This window comes from Ailuropoda melanoleuca, chromosome 2 (genome assembly GCF_002007445.2).
Source record: "Ailuropoda melanoleuca isolate Jingjing chromosome 2, ASM200744v2, whole genome shotgun sequence".
Taxonomy (NCBI): Eukaryota; Metazoa; Chordata; class Mammalia; order Carnivora; family Ursidae; genus Ailuropoda; species Ailuropoda melanoleuca.
In genome coordinates, this window is record NC_048219.1 from 108,489,823 (window position 1) to 108,505,185 (window position 15,363).

The 15,363-nt window shown below is 41.9% G+C and overlaps 1 long non-coding RNA gene across 2 annotated transcripts in view; it reads left to right on the forward strand.

Annotated features, from left to right (window-relative positions):
• The window catches only part of LOC105241316, a 166,357-nt gene that overhangs the window by 13,827 nt on the left and 137,167 nt on the right, over window positions 1-15,363 (forward strand). For both annotated transcript variants that reach the window (XR_002144320.2, XR_002144319.2), the window contains exon 2: window positions 4,771-4,949. This is a non-coding gene — a long non-coding RNA (uncharacterized LOC105241316). The remainder of the gene's footprint in view (window positions 1-4,770; window positions 4,950-15,363) is intronic.

Consider the following 15,363-nt stretch of genomic DNA (forward strand, 5'->3'; position numbering starts at 1 on the left):
TGTTAATGAGAAAATTGGTGGCTGAAAGCCCCTAGATGTCTCTAGGATGGAGGCTTGTTTACCAGAAGCAGCAACTATGTGATTAGAGGGTTGCAATTTTCAGCCCGACTCCCATCCCTAACCTCTGGGGAGGAGAGGCTAGGCATTGAATTAATCACCAATGGCCAATGATTTAGTCAATCATACCTACATAATGGAACTTACATAAAATACCTAAATGAAAGGGTCAGGACAGCTTTTGTGTTGGTGAACACATCCATGTGCCAGGAGAGTAGTGCATCCCAGATTCCATAGGAATGGAAACTCCTGTGCTTGGGATCCTTGTGGAACCTTGCCCTCTGTACCTCTTCATCTGGCTATTCAGTTGTATCCTATATAATATCCTTTATAATAAAACGGTAATAGTAAGTAAAATACTTCCCTGGGTCCTGTGATCCATTTTAGCAAATTATCAAAACTGAGGAGGGGTCATGGGAACTTCTGACTTGTAGCCTAGTCAGACAGAAGTGTGGGTAACCTGAACACCCACTACTTTCAACTGGTGTCTGAAGTGCGGCAGTCTTGTGGGACTGCGCCCTTAACTTTTGGGCTTTCCGCCAACTCCAGGTAGTGTCAGAATTGAATTAAATTGCAGGACACCCAGTTGGTGTCTGTAGGGAATGAGAGGATTACTTGGTGTGGAAAATCCGTACATTTAGCGTCAGAAGTGTTGTGAGAAGAAACCGGTGCTAGTAGTAATAGTACAGCCAACAGTGTCGGCTACACCAGCTGTATGATTTGAGGAAAGTTATTTGACATCTCTGATTCTCAATTTTCTTGAGAAAAGTAAGAATTATGTTATTTTTCTCATGTGAGGGTTAAATGAAATAATAGTTGAAGTGAGAAAACATACGTAAAATCACCCAGGACAGGCCACAGCACGTAGTATTGCCTGGTTCAGTAGTTCTGAAATTGTGGAACCTGGGCCAACAGCGTCCACATCAGCATCACCTGGTGTTATGGGCTGAATCATGTTCCCTGCTTCTCCTCCATTCCTATGTTGAAGGCCTAACTTCAGTTACCTCAGAATGTGATTGTATTTGGATATAGGGTTAAGAGGTAATTAAATTAAAATGAGGTCAGTAGCATGAGCCCTAATCCATTATGACTGGTGTCTCCAGGAGAAGAAATTAGGACATAGACACACACATAAGGATGACCGTGAGAAGACATAGGGAGAAGATAGCCATCTATAAACCAAGAAGAGAGACCTTGAAAGAAACCAACTCTGCCTACACCTTAGACTCAGACTTTAAGTTTCCAGAACAGTGAGAAAATAAATTTCTGTTATTAAGCCAATAATAACAGTCTGTTGTACTTTGTTATGGCAGCTCTAGCAAACTAATATTATCGGGGAACTTGTTAGAAATATAAAGTCTCTCGCCCCACCCCAGACATACTGAATCAGAAACTGTGAGGGTGGAGCTCAGCATTCTGTGTTTCAAAGGTCCTTTAGGGACACCTCGCTGGCTCAGTTGGTGGGGCACGGGACTCTTGATCTCAAGGTTGTGAATTCAAGCCCTGCTTTGGGTGTGGAGCCTACTTAAAAAAAAAAGAAAAAGCCCTTTAGAATACTTTGATGCACACTCAAGTTTAAGAAAGGCTGGCCTAGTTGTTAAAGGATGGAGGAACTTGACTAGCTTGGGTTCATATCCCAACTCTACCACTTAGCAGCTGCATGCTTTTGGGTACTTTTACAAACCTCTTTGTGTTCCAATGTCCTCATCTGTAAAATGAGGATAATCTTAGTCCTTATCCTGTAGGTTGCTCTGGTGATAAATGAGTTGATCCATATGGAATTTAGAACAGTGCCTGGTGCATAGTTAATGTTTAACAAGTGTGAAGTATGACTGTAGAAGATAGCATATAAATGTTGAATCTGAATCTCATTTTAGATGGTTGGGTTCGGAAAAAGAGATAGTAGCCAAGTTTACTGGAATTATTTGTAGACTGAGGTCCTGGGGAATCTCTAAAATAAAGTTGAATACTCCAGTCCCTACTTTGGCTGTTTAAACCTCTTTTTTTTCTTACTTCCTGGTTTATGATTGTGATGTGGAAAATGCAGACGGTGCCAAGTTCTTTGGAGTTTATGCAAATAATACATAGCACACATTGTTATGTTGCTCTTCATTTTCTACGAAGGCCCCATTGTCATCAATTTTATATCCTGTTCCCATGAGAACCTTACCTTTTTCTTCTCTGCATTCCATTCTTGATGGATTGTCTAGTTTCTCATCTAGACAGCTTACCCTCTTTTCCCAATGGCTCATTTAGAACCACCTCCTATTAAAAAACAAGTTTTCCATCGAGGCATCTGTATACTCATTTCCCTTGTTTTTCATTTGCCGTCTGCCTGAGGTGATTCCAGTTGTTTTACAGTGTGCAGCTGCTACTAGACACTAATGCCATTTTCACTGGGGGAGTTGCATTTCCCAGCCTTGTTTCTGTATATTTGATTGTCTTCAGTATTTTATGTGAGCTGTAAACACAGTGGGTAGAAACAACTCAATAAATGACAAACAGTAAAATGAATAATAAAAAGTTATAGTCTCATAAAAGGAGAATGAGTGGGGCCCCTCTCCCAAATAGAAGTAAGCCAGAGATATCAGTATGTTCAGAAAACTACTGGCTAGCTGCTACTTTGCTTTAAAATATTCTTTTAGTCCCAAACTTGTTTCCCCCTGCAATACACAATTCACTTTCCCCTCTACTTAGCTTCTTAATCACTCCAGAAAACGTAACCATTCATTTATCATCCAGGCCTCAAACCTTGGTGTCATTTCTCATTGCTTTCTTTTCTCCCCAACATTGAAATATCTACCAAAATCTTTCTGCTATTGCATTTCTAACATTATCCATCTCTAACTTATCTCAAAGACCAGACTTTCTACAATCATGGGGCACTGGAGAGTCAGGGTAAATAATAATTCATTTGGTTAGATTACCTCCAAACTTATTTTGTAATTCCATGCATTACTATAGCCATATCCAGAAGTTCTATAAAGACTTTTAGTCCCCCTCCCCCCAATAAATTGAAATGTAAAATACAAAGTAAGCATAAAGTATACCACACTTTTAAAATAATTGTATATGAGCAAGGAGGTGGTGGAAAATAAAAATTTCAGTAATGGCAATTACAGGATTCTGTGGACCTCTTGTCTGAATTTTCCTATTTATTATTCAGTTGCTCTTTGTTGTCTTCTACTTTGTTCACTTCAACATAATACCTTTCAGTTCTTCACTATAAGCTCACCTATGTCTCTATTCAGGGGACATGTGGTTTTACCATCTACCATTTCTTTAAGAAAAAGCTTTTACTTTAAAAATTCTCTTTATTGAAAATTATTTTCTCCAACCAAACGTCCTTTATCTATTCTCATTTATGCTTCCGAGTATGACTTTAAGCCAAAGGAACTGTTTTCTGTATTCTGAAGAATAACCCTATTTAAGTCATATATAAACAAGTTTTGCTAAATTAGAACATTTAATTCCATTTACTTCTTCATTTTAGTAGGTAAGTTGGTGATCCAAGCTCAGAATTGTCTTCCTCATTGAGTCACTCAATCCAAACACTGTTAAGAAAATCTAGTTTCTTACTGTTCCCTGGGTTGTGGTAGATCACGGTTCTAAAGATAGCTGCAACAATATCTCCCATCCCATATGTCCTTTTGCAATGTGCTAGCTATTCCCTGATTAAGAAGTAGAGTTTACAGTCACACCTTTTTTTGTTTGTTTGTTTTTTAAAGTAGGCTCTATGCCAGCCAAGCGTGGAGCCCAATGCAGGGCTTGAACTCATGACTCTGAGGTCAAGACCTGAACTGAGATCAAGAGTCAGACAGTTAACTGACAGAGCCAACCAGGTGACCCTGTTGTCACTCCCTTTGAATCTAGACTGGTCAATGACCTATTTTGACCAATAGGATGCATCAGAAATGATGCTGTCTAAACTCCAAGACTGGGCCTTAAGAAATCTGTACCTTCTGCCTTAATGTCTTCGAATGTTGTTTTTTTTGGAACCAGCTACCATACTGGGAGGGAGCCCTACAAAGCATGTGAACAGGTCTCATCAAAGAAAACCAAAGACCTTGGCTAACAACCCTAGCTGAGTTTCCAGCTGGGATGTGAATCAGGCTATTTTGGTTGTTCCAGACAACTTAGGACCCTAGGCAACACTCTATAAAACTAGAACTGTCTGATCTACCTATAGAAACATAGGGAATAAGAAACTGCTTCTGTTTTAATCCACTATATTTTGAGATAATTTGTAATAGAGCAATGGACCTGGACCACTGGGACTCCACTAATCTTTTTTTTTTTTTTAAAGATTTATTCATTCATGTATTAGAGAGAGAGCATGCACTAGTGGGAGGGGCAGAAGGAGAGGGACAGAGAATCTCCAGCAGACTCCTTAACTGACTGTGCCACCCAGTCGCCCCCTCCACTAATCTTGTTTTTGAGGCCTTATGCCAAGTGCACCAGCTTACCTCATCACCCTCGCACCTCTGCAAGGAAGTACGTATAACTTATCTGGGTCTTCACAATCTCCTTTTAGCTCTATGGACAAAATAGCCCGTGCTTCAGTGAAAATGGCCAAATGATAGCCATAATACTAATGAACACTTTTTGAATGCTTATGATGTGCTAGGCACTGTTTTAACTATAATATATTTATTAATATATCTAATCTTTAGAACAATTTTTGAACTATGTACTATTATCTCCATTTTACAGATAAGAAAACCAAGGCACAGAGAGATGAAGTAACTTGTATGAAGTCCATCAGCAAGTGGTGGAATCCCCATCAGAACCCAAGCACTAGGTTCCAGAGCCACACCCCCTTAGCCACTACAGTATACTGCCTCCCATGAAAAATGCCTCAAGTTCATCAGGTTAATCCTAAAGTGACCAAAGTAAGTGAAGTTTCTTTGACTTATGTTACTTGATCCTCTTACTTTGGTTAAAGTCCTTTAAGGCTTTGATTGCTTCATTCATCTATACTAGATTCTGGACTGTGTCCCAGGCTGCCACTTATATTTAGAAAAGCCTAATGTTAGAATCATCTGAATGCATGACTGTTTTTACACTCACAGTTGACGGTAGGATAGAAGCACAGGTTCCTCATCCCCACTTGGCCTCCTCCGCAGAGGGCAGCAGAGTGACAGGCAGGCAGTGACCTAGAGGAGGGGAGCAGAGGAGCAGTGCCGGTCTGGGGCAGAACTCTTTATGCATCCTCCAAACCACAAGCGCCAGGCGGGAGCACGGCACAAAGCCTCTCTCGGCACCTCTCAGACTGAACGAAGGAAGGACTGCCGCTTCTAATGGTAGCGGTCGGAGGCAGCTGAAGCCGCACCAGTTAGAGGGGAGAGAAGCCTTCTGTGCTTGTTCACTAGTTGCAGCCTTAAGACAGGCTCCCAGTGCCACTGTCTAGCTGGACGGCTGCCTTCGGGTCTCTTCTAGGCAGCCGTGCTGGAGCTGTCTTTGCAAGGTCGTGGGGTTATGCAGCAAGTAGTCTTAAAGTCCTTCTGCTTCCTACTCTGCCTGATAACTGCCTCAAGACCTCTAAGGGAAATAAAAAAGCTAATTACAAAATTCAATAGGTCTGCGTTCTCATGCTGTATTCAGAGCAGGGCCTCTGGAGACAGAGAGTTTTGGGGGGGCAGAGCCCCATTTTTGCTGCTTAGTGCTGTGTGATTTTGGGAAAGTCTCTTTCTTCTTTCCATTTTCAGTGTCCCTTAGCTGTAGAAAGGGTTAGTGATATTTACCTTGTGTGGCTGTTGTGAGGAATAAATAAGTCCTATGGGCAGAGCTCTTGGCCTCATATATATACCAAGCAACCATCAGGGTACCTGTTATTAGATAGTATATATTGGACATCTCTATAACCATGAGATACCATTTGGTCTTAGAGTGTAAGCTGGTGTTTCAGTCTCTACTATATAATGGCTGCTCAGGAAAAAGGCAGCTGCCATGATTGGTTTTAGAAAAGTACTATTTTTTAGGCCCTTCCCTTTAACTGTCATCCCCTAAATGCTCTGGAGGTGTGTGGTATAAAACTGACTTCTCTAGTTTTAAAAAGTAAGTCTTGATTGCATGTTCTTAATCTGAGGTTTACTGGTCTCCAGGAGTCCATGACCCCTTGAAATGGTATGCAACATTTTGTGTGTCTACATGTATGTGCATTTTTGGGGAAAGAGATGATTCATAATTATCAACAGACTCTCAAAAGGGTCCATGTTTGGACAAAAGACTAAAAAACTCTAACATAGAAACAGCCTTTTAAATCTTCTTCTACTGAAAGTAACCTGGAGGCCTTCCCTAATTTAAGACAAAGCAGGCACAATTTTGGAGGACACTGGAAATGGATCTTGTCTTCCAGCCAAGGTCCAGTGTCTTTTCCCTGGTGTGTCTCTAACAGAGTGGGAGGCTGGCTCTTCCCATTGGCACAGGTAAATGCCATAAAGACAGGACTCTGTCGATGAAGAGGTGTTGCCTTCTCTAATTACACCTCACAAAGACCAAAGCCTAACCTCAGTTGTACCTTCTGTCTCTGGGAAGTCACTTATGGAGGAGACCTATAATTAGGATTTGCTACCTGAAATATAATTCTCAGGATGATGAATATCTAAATTATGTCCCTAGACACATACCTGAGACAGAGCCCTAAGGACTGGTGGCCATAAGGGGATGGGGAGACACGTGGCATACTTCATTCAATGGGGATTAATAAACGAGGATGATATCACTCAGAATCTCTGAAAGGGCAGGTGTCCAGGAAGCCCTTTTGCTTCTGCAATGGGGACTAACAGCCCGTCCACTGGGCTCCATAATTTACGCCTCCGGCACACAATTCGCACAAAGCAGGAGTGGCCACATCAGCATTTTGAGATTTAAGGCCAGCTTCTCTTTTCCACAGATCCTATCCCCCAAATTGTAAAGATGATTCAGCTAATTAATTCCACTTTATTTTTAAGGAAAATGATTGTTGGTGTATCAAGCAAATGAAAATATAGTTCTTGGGGAGGGGATTTAAAGTAATTTAAAATTCAATGGATGATGACTGATTTTGCAATTGTTATGCTTACATCTCCTTAATGAACAGATAATTAGTAAATTATGGAGTATATGATATAAGATATATGGACTATATTAGGGGAATATTTTTGATCCATGTAAATAAATTGAGATAAATGGTGGGTGTACCTGTTCCTAGCCTGTCTCAGGAATATACGAAACTCTGGCACAGGATGAACGTCTGTTGGTGTCAATGTGACAATAACAAAACAAAGCTGGCACTGGGATCAGGAAGTCTTTGGTGGGCGGGGAGCCACCTTCTGCAGCCAGAGCCCAGCATGGCTGTGTGTTCTGATGTCCATCAACCAGGAAAGGGAATCTAAGGTTTTCAAGTGATTTTCCCCCTTCACAAAGCTGCTGTAAAATAAAATACAAATCCTTCCTGAATGTTCCTAGCTTTCCTTCCTTTAGGAAGTTTTCAGTCAATGGGAAACAAAGTCTTATTCAAAGGATTAAAGCCATTGTCATTCTATTGTTTACAGCTTCAATAATGTGGCTTTCCTTCCACAGACAAAATTTCCAATTCACAAATCATCTAAAAAACAGGAAATTTGGGGGAAACACGTGCTTACGATAACAAACAAGGGATCTAGCGTGCGGTATAGAAGTTTATGCAAGGAAGGCATCCGATTTTAAGGTTTTTTTGGACTACCGTGTTTCTGGATGCATTCTAGGAAGATTATTCCTTAAAAGAAAAAGCCGTATGGCCTATAACATAAAACTACTCTGTTCCCATCCCTCGCCCTCAGAGAGGGGAGGGGCAGGGAAGGGGGAAGCAGATTCTGGCTGTATTTTCAAGGCCAGGCTGCAGAGGCGATGGGCTTCTACCCTCTTCTCCCTGCCCTTGTTAGTCCTCTGTTTCTCCCCTGTCTCCAACCAAGGCCAAGGCCCTTACCTGGGGGATGGAGGGAGAAGGGCCAGCAGCATTGGTTGGCAGGGCTGGAGAGAATGTGTAAGAGAGGGAGGGGCAGGCAGCTTTGAGCTCCGGCTGTGGTCAGTAGCCACAGGGAGCCATAGGAGGTTAAAGAGGTTGTGGAAGCAGCCACTACTTTTGCAAGCAGGGGGAACGCAGGGCTGGTGGGGCCAGGGAGAAAGCAACAGCACTAAACCGTGAGCAGACAAACTCACTCTGGAAATCTATTCCAGCTGCTTCTAAATAAACTACCGAGAGAATTCTTTTTGTATTCAGATTCTATATTTTGGTGACAATGTTTTAGTCTTTTTATTTGTATCCTAGAAGGAACACCGTGGTTCCTCCTGAATAATAATTTTTACTGTCTCAAATTCCCCAACATCATGATTTTTCCCCAGTCCCCATCTTTCACCATTCCCTTTAACTTTTATCCACACTTCAGGGAAAAGACCACTTTTCCCTGGTTGGGAGATGACAGAACCTATTTACTTCCTAACATTTTCTTCTGTGCTCTTGCTACTCAGGTGTGGTCTGGTTCCTAGCAGCAGCATCTAGCTTAGTAGAAATTCAGACTGTCAATCCCTGCCCTATGCCTACGGAGTCAGAGTCTACAGTTAAGGGAATCCTTGGTGACTTGCATGCACATTACATTTTGGGAAGGGCTGGTCTATTCCCTACTACAGACCTGACTCATAATCTACACCACCAAGTCCTGCAAGATTCTACATTCTCTGGTCCTGCCCACTTCTCCAGTCTTATCCCATAACACTACTACTGCTCATTCACTAATTCCAGCCTCTGAGCTTTGCATTCCCCATTCCTTCAGCGTGGGGTGCTCTTATCCCCCTCTTAGTATGGTGAACTCCTTTATTTCATTAGGGTGTCAGCTTAGACATTACTTCCTTAGAGGAGACTTCCTTAACCACTCTATATGAAGAACCACTCCCCAGCCCAGCCACCGTCTATCCCATTACTCTGTTTCATGTTTTTTATGGCACTTGTTATCTTGTATCATTTTATTAATTCATTTTTGGGTCTTTTTTGTTGATGGTAGTATTTTCAGTGCCAAAAGCAATGCCTGGTACATTGAAGGTGCTCAGAAAATATTTATTGGATCAATGAATAAAGTTTTGGGGATCATAAACATTGAAAACCTATGCCCAGAGAATTATATGGTAAGATCAGGAATGCTCAGAACCAACTCAACAGCTTTCAGCAAATTGGCCTGAGACCAGTGCTTTTGAGTCCATATAAGTGGTTCACAAAGCCTGGTCTGCAAACGAGGAGCATCCTCATCCTCTGGGAACTTGGTAGAAAGACAAATTCTTGGGCACTACCCCAGACATACTGACTCACAAACCCTCTTGTGAGATTCAGAAATTTTATTCAGAAATTTAACAATTACCTCAAATTTTTAAGTCCAGCAACCTGTGTCTTAACAAGGCCTTTATGTGATTGATGCCTTGCCCCAGACAATATCGACATCTTACCTATGTGGAGAACCCATAGTGTTCAAAGCCCTCTCACATATATCACTGTAGTTCCGGATTTCAAAAAAACCCTGAAGAATAGGCAAGGCAGGTGTCCTTCTCATTTTACAGGTGAGGAAACTGAGCCCTAAGAAATGATTCAGTTTGCCTATGGTCATATAGTTTTATTCAAAATACCTGGGGTACTTGCTAAAATTGTAGATACCTGCGCTCTATCCCACATCTACTGAATGAGAATGAGTGAGGTTGGGGCTCCAAAATCTGAATTTAAAAAAGAAATAAGCTTTCTGGGGCACCTGGGTGGCTCAGTTGTTAAGTGTCTGCCTTTGGTTCAGGGCGTGATCCCAGGGTCCTGGGATCGAGCCCCCGTCGGGCTCCCTGCTCCTCTGGGAGCCTGCTTCTTCCTCTCCCAACTCCCCCTGCTTGTGTTCCCTCTCTCGCTGGCTGTCTCTCTCTTTAAAAAAAAAAAAAAAGAAAGAAAGAAAAGAAATAAGCTTCCTAGAAGATTCGGAAGCTCCCAAAAGTTTGAGAACCAATCATGCTAGAGAATAGAGGAATGAGAATTAGAGCTCATAGCCCCTTGTTGCTAATGCTCTGCTCTTACAGGGTGTTGAGAAGAGTAAGCACAAATGCTACTGACCTTTAAGTGAAAATAGTTAAAGCAAAGTCTCAGTAATTCCATCACTTTTATTAGACCCTGACTCTATTTGCTACTCTTATAAGCGAGGGAGAAACAAACTCCGTGACAAGGGGCTGTTTTGGTAATACAAGTTAGTTGGTGATTATTATGGAATTAACAAAATGGACCATCGCTTAAGGTTTGGTAGGTATTGCTAGTTAACGACGCAAGAATTAGAAAAAATTTTTTCCTGTTGTGAGAATTGTTGTAAGATACTTCAGCTGTTTGGTGTACTCCTGTAGTCCTTTATCCACTGCTGTATTTATTTTCCTTTGCTTACATCTTCTAGTTAAGAAGAAAAATTTAGAAAAATAAAAAAGTCTTTCAAGCTAAAAACTATGGCTGGTTAAGCAATCATTACAGCCTCAGACATCATTTATTTACCTGGCTAGCCTGGAAAAGATTAACTTTTATAAGGACTTCTCCAAATTGTCAGGTAACTCCCAGTCTTTGTCTCCTGCCCAAGCAACTCCCACAAACTCCAGGCTCATAAATTCAACTGTACGTGGAACAACTTTCTTCTGAAAGTCCTGCAGATATCTTAAGTATGTCTAAAACCAAGTTCATTACTACCCCATGCATTCTTCCTCCTGGATACACTCTATAAGCTAATAACCATACCAGCCACTGCATCATCCTGGCCAGAAATCTAGGCATTATCTCTGGATTCCTTCCTTCCTTATTCCGGATAGTCAACCACTCCTTTCATTTTACTCCTTAGGTCTCTCTCTAATCCCTCTCTTCCTCTTCATCTCCACTATAATGCTACCTCAGGTCTTTGTCATCTCTTGCTTTGGCCCCCTTGCTATGCTGATTGTGAGTACTGCTCAGTATTCTCTTCTCTGTGAAGCCTTCCCTGCGGACTCCTCTATAGCGTGGACCATTCCCTCCTTTGTGCTGCCAATCTGACATCTAGTTTGCCTTCATTAGAGTACCTCTCTCACGAGGTTGCATGTGTGCTTATGCTTTTTTTTTCTCCCTCAACAGAGCACGAGCTCCTTAAAGGAAAGGAACATGTCTCATTAATGTTTGAATCCCCACCTCCCAAGGTAGAACCAGGCCCATCAGACATAATCGAACATGCATTCAGTGAATACCTGGATAGATTTCTGGATTCCAGAGATGGTTGGGGGTAAGAGGAACTGAAAAGTATCGAGCAACTATTAGGTGTGAAGAGCTTAACACCAATTATCTATCTGTTTTTTACCAATAATACTTCGAAGTAACTATTATTCTAATTATATGCATGTTGAAACTTAGATTTGAAGTAATTAAATTGCTTGCTTGAGGTCTCACAGTTCATAAGTGATAGTGCTTGGAGTTTAATTCAGGCTTTTCTACTCCAAACTCCATGTCCCTCCATCCATCCCATGAGGCCTTTAGTGCTACCCTAGCATAAGCCATAGGTTTTAAAATGACTTTGTACTCTGTTTGCAAAATATTAAAACATATTATCTTTAAAGAGTAGTGGTGATATCATGTGTAGTAGGTAGTCTCCAAAGATGAACCCTAATGAGCCCTGCCCCCTGGTATTCATGCCGTTTTATAGTTCTCCTCCCATGTATCCAGGCCTATTCTGTGTAGGCAGTAGAGTGTAGCAGAAGTTGGGTCATAAGAAGCCTTATGATGTCCACTAAAATGCTTGTTCTGGGGAAAGCCAGCTGCCACGTAAGAGATCTGACTCCCTGGGATCACCATGTTGTGAGAAGTCCATCTTGTCCACATGGAGAGAAAGACACCTTTGACCATCCCCCAGCTGTGCCAGCTCAGGTACCAGACAGTTGAATAAAAAAGCCTTCTTAGATGTCCAGCCCCAGCCACCATCTGATTGCACCTGCATGAAATATCCCAGGTGTGAACTGCCTCGAGGAGCCAGATATTATTCTCTCACAGAACCGTGACAAATAATACATTTTTCTTTGAAGCCATTCAGTTTTGTGATGGTTTGTTAGGCATCTCTAGGGAACTAAAAGATCATGACTTTGTTTTTTTTTTTTTTTTAAGAAAATTAACCTAGTATTTATAAGCACAGCTTTTTAAGCTTCTTTTTGTTATTTTCCCTTTACACAAGTACATTCTGCAATATACATAGATTTCTTGCTTAGTCCTTAACAAAGTTTATGACCTTGAGCGAGTCTCTATAATAATGTCACTGAGCTGCTCTTGCCTCAGTTCTAAAATGAAGGGCTGTGCTAGTGAATCACTAAAGTCCATTCTAGTTCCAAAATTGTATCATTCCTTCAAACTATCAGAGAAAAACTGAATCTTTGTCTGACAAGTTTTAACTTGCAATAAAATTTTATGGGCGCAAGAATTTTCAGGGAAACAACCCATGCCAGGGAAGTGCTGAGTCAGCACAATACTGTCTGTTAGCGGGAGGAAAACGGACCCAAGAGCAACGTAAATCTGATCCTTTCGCTCCTTCTCCCTGAAGCAGAATTCAAAGAGATGATTATCTGTAACAAAACGCTTGAAAGAGGATTCTTACTTCTCCCTCTTAAAAAATCTGTTACTGAAGTCTGTGGGTGACTTCAGATCTTTTTGGCTGACTATTCACTGCTGCATAGTTGAATCAGTCTCCGGAAGATCCCTACACACAAATGCTAAGCTTAGGGCAAGTGGACTGGGTGATTCCTAGAGGAAATAAACTCTCGCCTGAGAACAACAGCTGGAGTAAAATCCCATAAGCCAGGAAAACAGCCACACAATCACAGTAACAGGTGGTCGGTTTCAAAACAAATTTCAAGGTCTGACTTGCGTGGCACCTGCTCTAGAACCACAGACGGCAGTGTAACTCTGTCTGGGTCCGAGTTAGGTCATTCCTGCCTCTCTATGAGGAAGATTAATTACCTTTATTAGCTGAGCTAAGTCATGGTAGGTTAGGTGACCGCCTCTGTTTGGTAGTAACCCTTGGGTTCCCTGTCAGAAAGGAAGAGGGAATGAGAGAATTTGGGAACCAGAAGGGGACTTGGAGATTGACTAGTTGGATGCCCTTGGTAGCTGACCACAGTGAAGCCCAGACAAGTCAAGCAGAAATTGGCTCAAGGTCACATGACTTCTGGAAGCAGACCCCTCCCCCCTAATTTTAGTAGGAAAAATTTCAAATACACAGCAAAGTTGAAAGAATTTTCGCAGGGAACAACACCATTACTTAGATTCTACTGTTACCATTTCACTGAACTTATTTATTACATATCTAGCCATCTAGCCATCCCTCAATCCTTCTACCTTATTTTTGGCCTGCAGTTCAAAGTGAACTGCAGACATCTATCCTCTTTCCCTTAAAGCAACACTATGTTTTATCATTATTTGTCTAATTGTTTGATACTTCAAGTTTATATACATTATGGAACCAAAAAAAATTATTAAAAAAAAATCACTGGACACAACAAATGTAATTTAGCATCTGCGAGCCTGAAAGGCAACCCAGCTTCCTAACTCCCAGGCCCTTGAGGATTCTTACTAAGAGCAGACTGCAGGGGAGGCAGAGATACTGATCGATACACAGCCCTGCCTATGCTGCTCCCCCTACCCGGAATCCCACTCTTGCCCATTCCTCCAAGAATGGTCTCAGAAGCATTCAAGTAACGGAGACTACTGTTACATATGTATTCCTGTTTTAGGAAGGAAAAGTTATTAAAAAAAAACCTCCGAAAGCTACCTACATCCCAATGCCTTTCCTGAACCCTGAGTTCTAATCTTTTTCATTTGAATGCTCACAGGCCTCCCTTGTTACTTTTCCTAATTCATTCTACCGTTTTACAATTTAATGTGTATTTGTTTATCACTGCTACTGCTACTATTATTACTACTATTGTTATGGTTAATTCCTTTTTGTGAGGGACCATATCTTTTTATTTATTTATTTATTTATTTATTTGACAGAGACAGAGAAAGCCAGTGAGAGAGGGAACACAAGCAGGGGGAGTGGGAGAGGAAGAAGCAGGCTCATAGCGGAGGAGCCTGATGTGGGGGCTCGATCCCACAACGCCGGGATCACGCCCTGAGCCGAAGGCAGACGCTTAACCGCTGTGCCACCCAGGCGCCCCTGAGGGACCATATCTTAAGACTTATTTCTATATCTCCTGCAGTTCCTGACATAGAGTCAATGTTGAACATTAAATAACTTCAGGCTTCAAATCAGTGTTTGGGCAGTTTTGTGAAAGTCAGATCTTAAGGACCTGAGGGAATTACATTTGTTTAATGTGCAGATTTCTGGACCTCCCACTCTCAGAAATGCTGACTTGGTAGGTTTAGGGTGGGGTCTAGAAAGCTGCAGCTTTCACAAGGGCCCCGTCATTTCAATGCAGACAGCACAGAGATTGCACTTGGAGAAATCTGCTCACAGGTCCACATTACCAATCTGGCTTTAATCACTTTTAAACCAGCAGCCCCAATCTGCCTGTTCCTTTGATGGATCCCGGATAAAGGTGTGGCAGACAAGGCGCCTGTCACGGTGGGGTGTGACAGTCACGGCATCATCCCTCACCACAGCATGTGCTGCCAGTCACCACTTCTGCTCTTGCCACCAACCCCCAAGTTTCCCTTTGTCACTTCCCCCTTGCCACCACCAACTGCCACTACCTCTCTTGCCCCTCATCCTGCAAGGCTGAGTCAGATCCACTGCAGAGCACTTGAGGAAGCACATTTTGGAAGACAGGATGAGGGTGTTCTCATTTCACCTTCACAACCCCATTTTGGGGAGCAAAGGAACACCTGCTTCTGACTCTGGCTTCTTAAGAAGTTCTGCAAACCTGGTTAGAAAGTTGGGTTAGGAGTTTCTGCTGCCTTTGATTTTACAATGAGTGGAAACCAAAGTTGAGTAACAGACCTCTTGCCCAAGCAGTAAGGGCCACCACAAAGCATAGAGCAATGGGACAGGAGCTCATATGAGCTCCCTCCTCCAGGCCCAGTATTTCTGTGTAGGGAATGTCGACTGTACTCTTCTCAAGTGTCTGGTCTTAACAGTATTTTTTTTTTTTTTGCTGAAATTTACTTTCTTTTAGGTGCCCAAAGGATAATCCTAAGAAAGACTATGGACCAGAGAGTTGTTTCATGAAGCATAACCTGAAATATGTTTGGAGTTGAACATACTTGAAATCATTTTCTCTAAGACATTTACAGCATTGTCATTTTTAGTTCAACATATTTCTTTACTGTGGTCCCCAAGC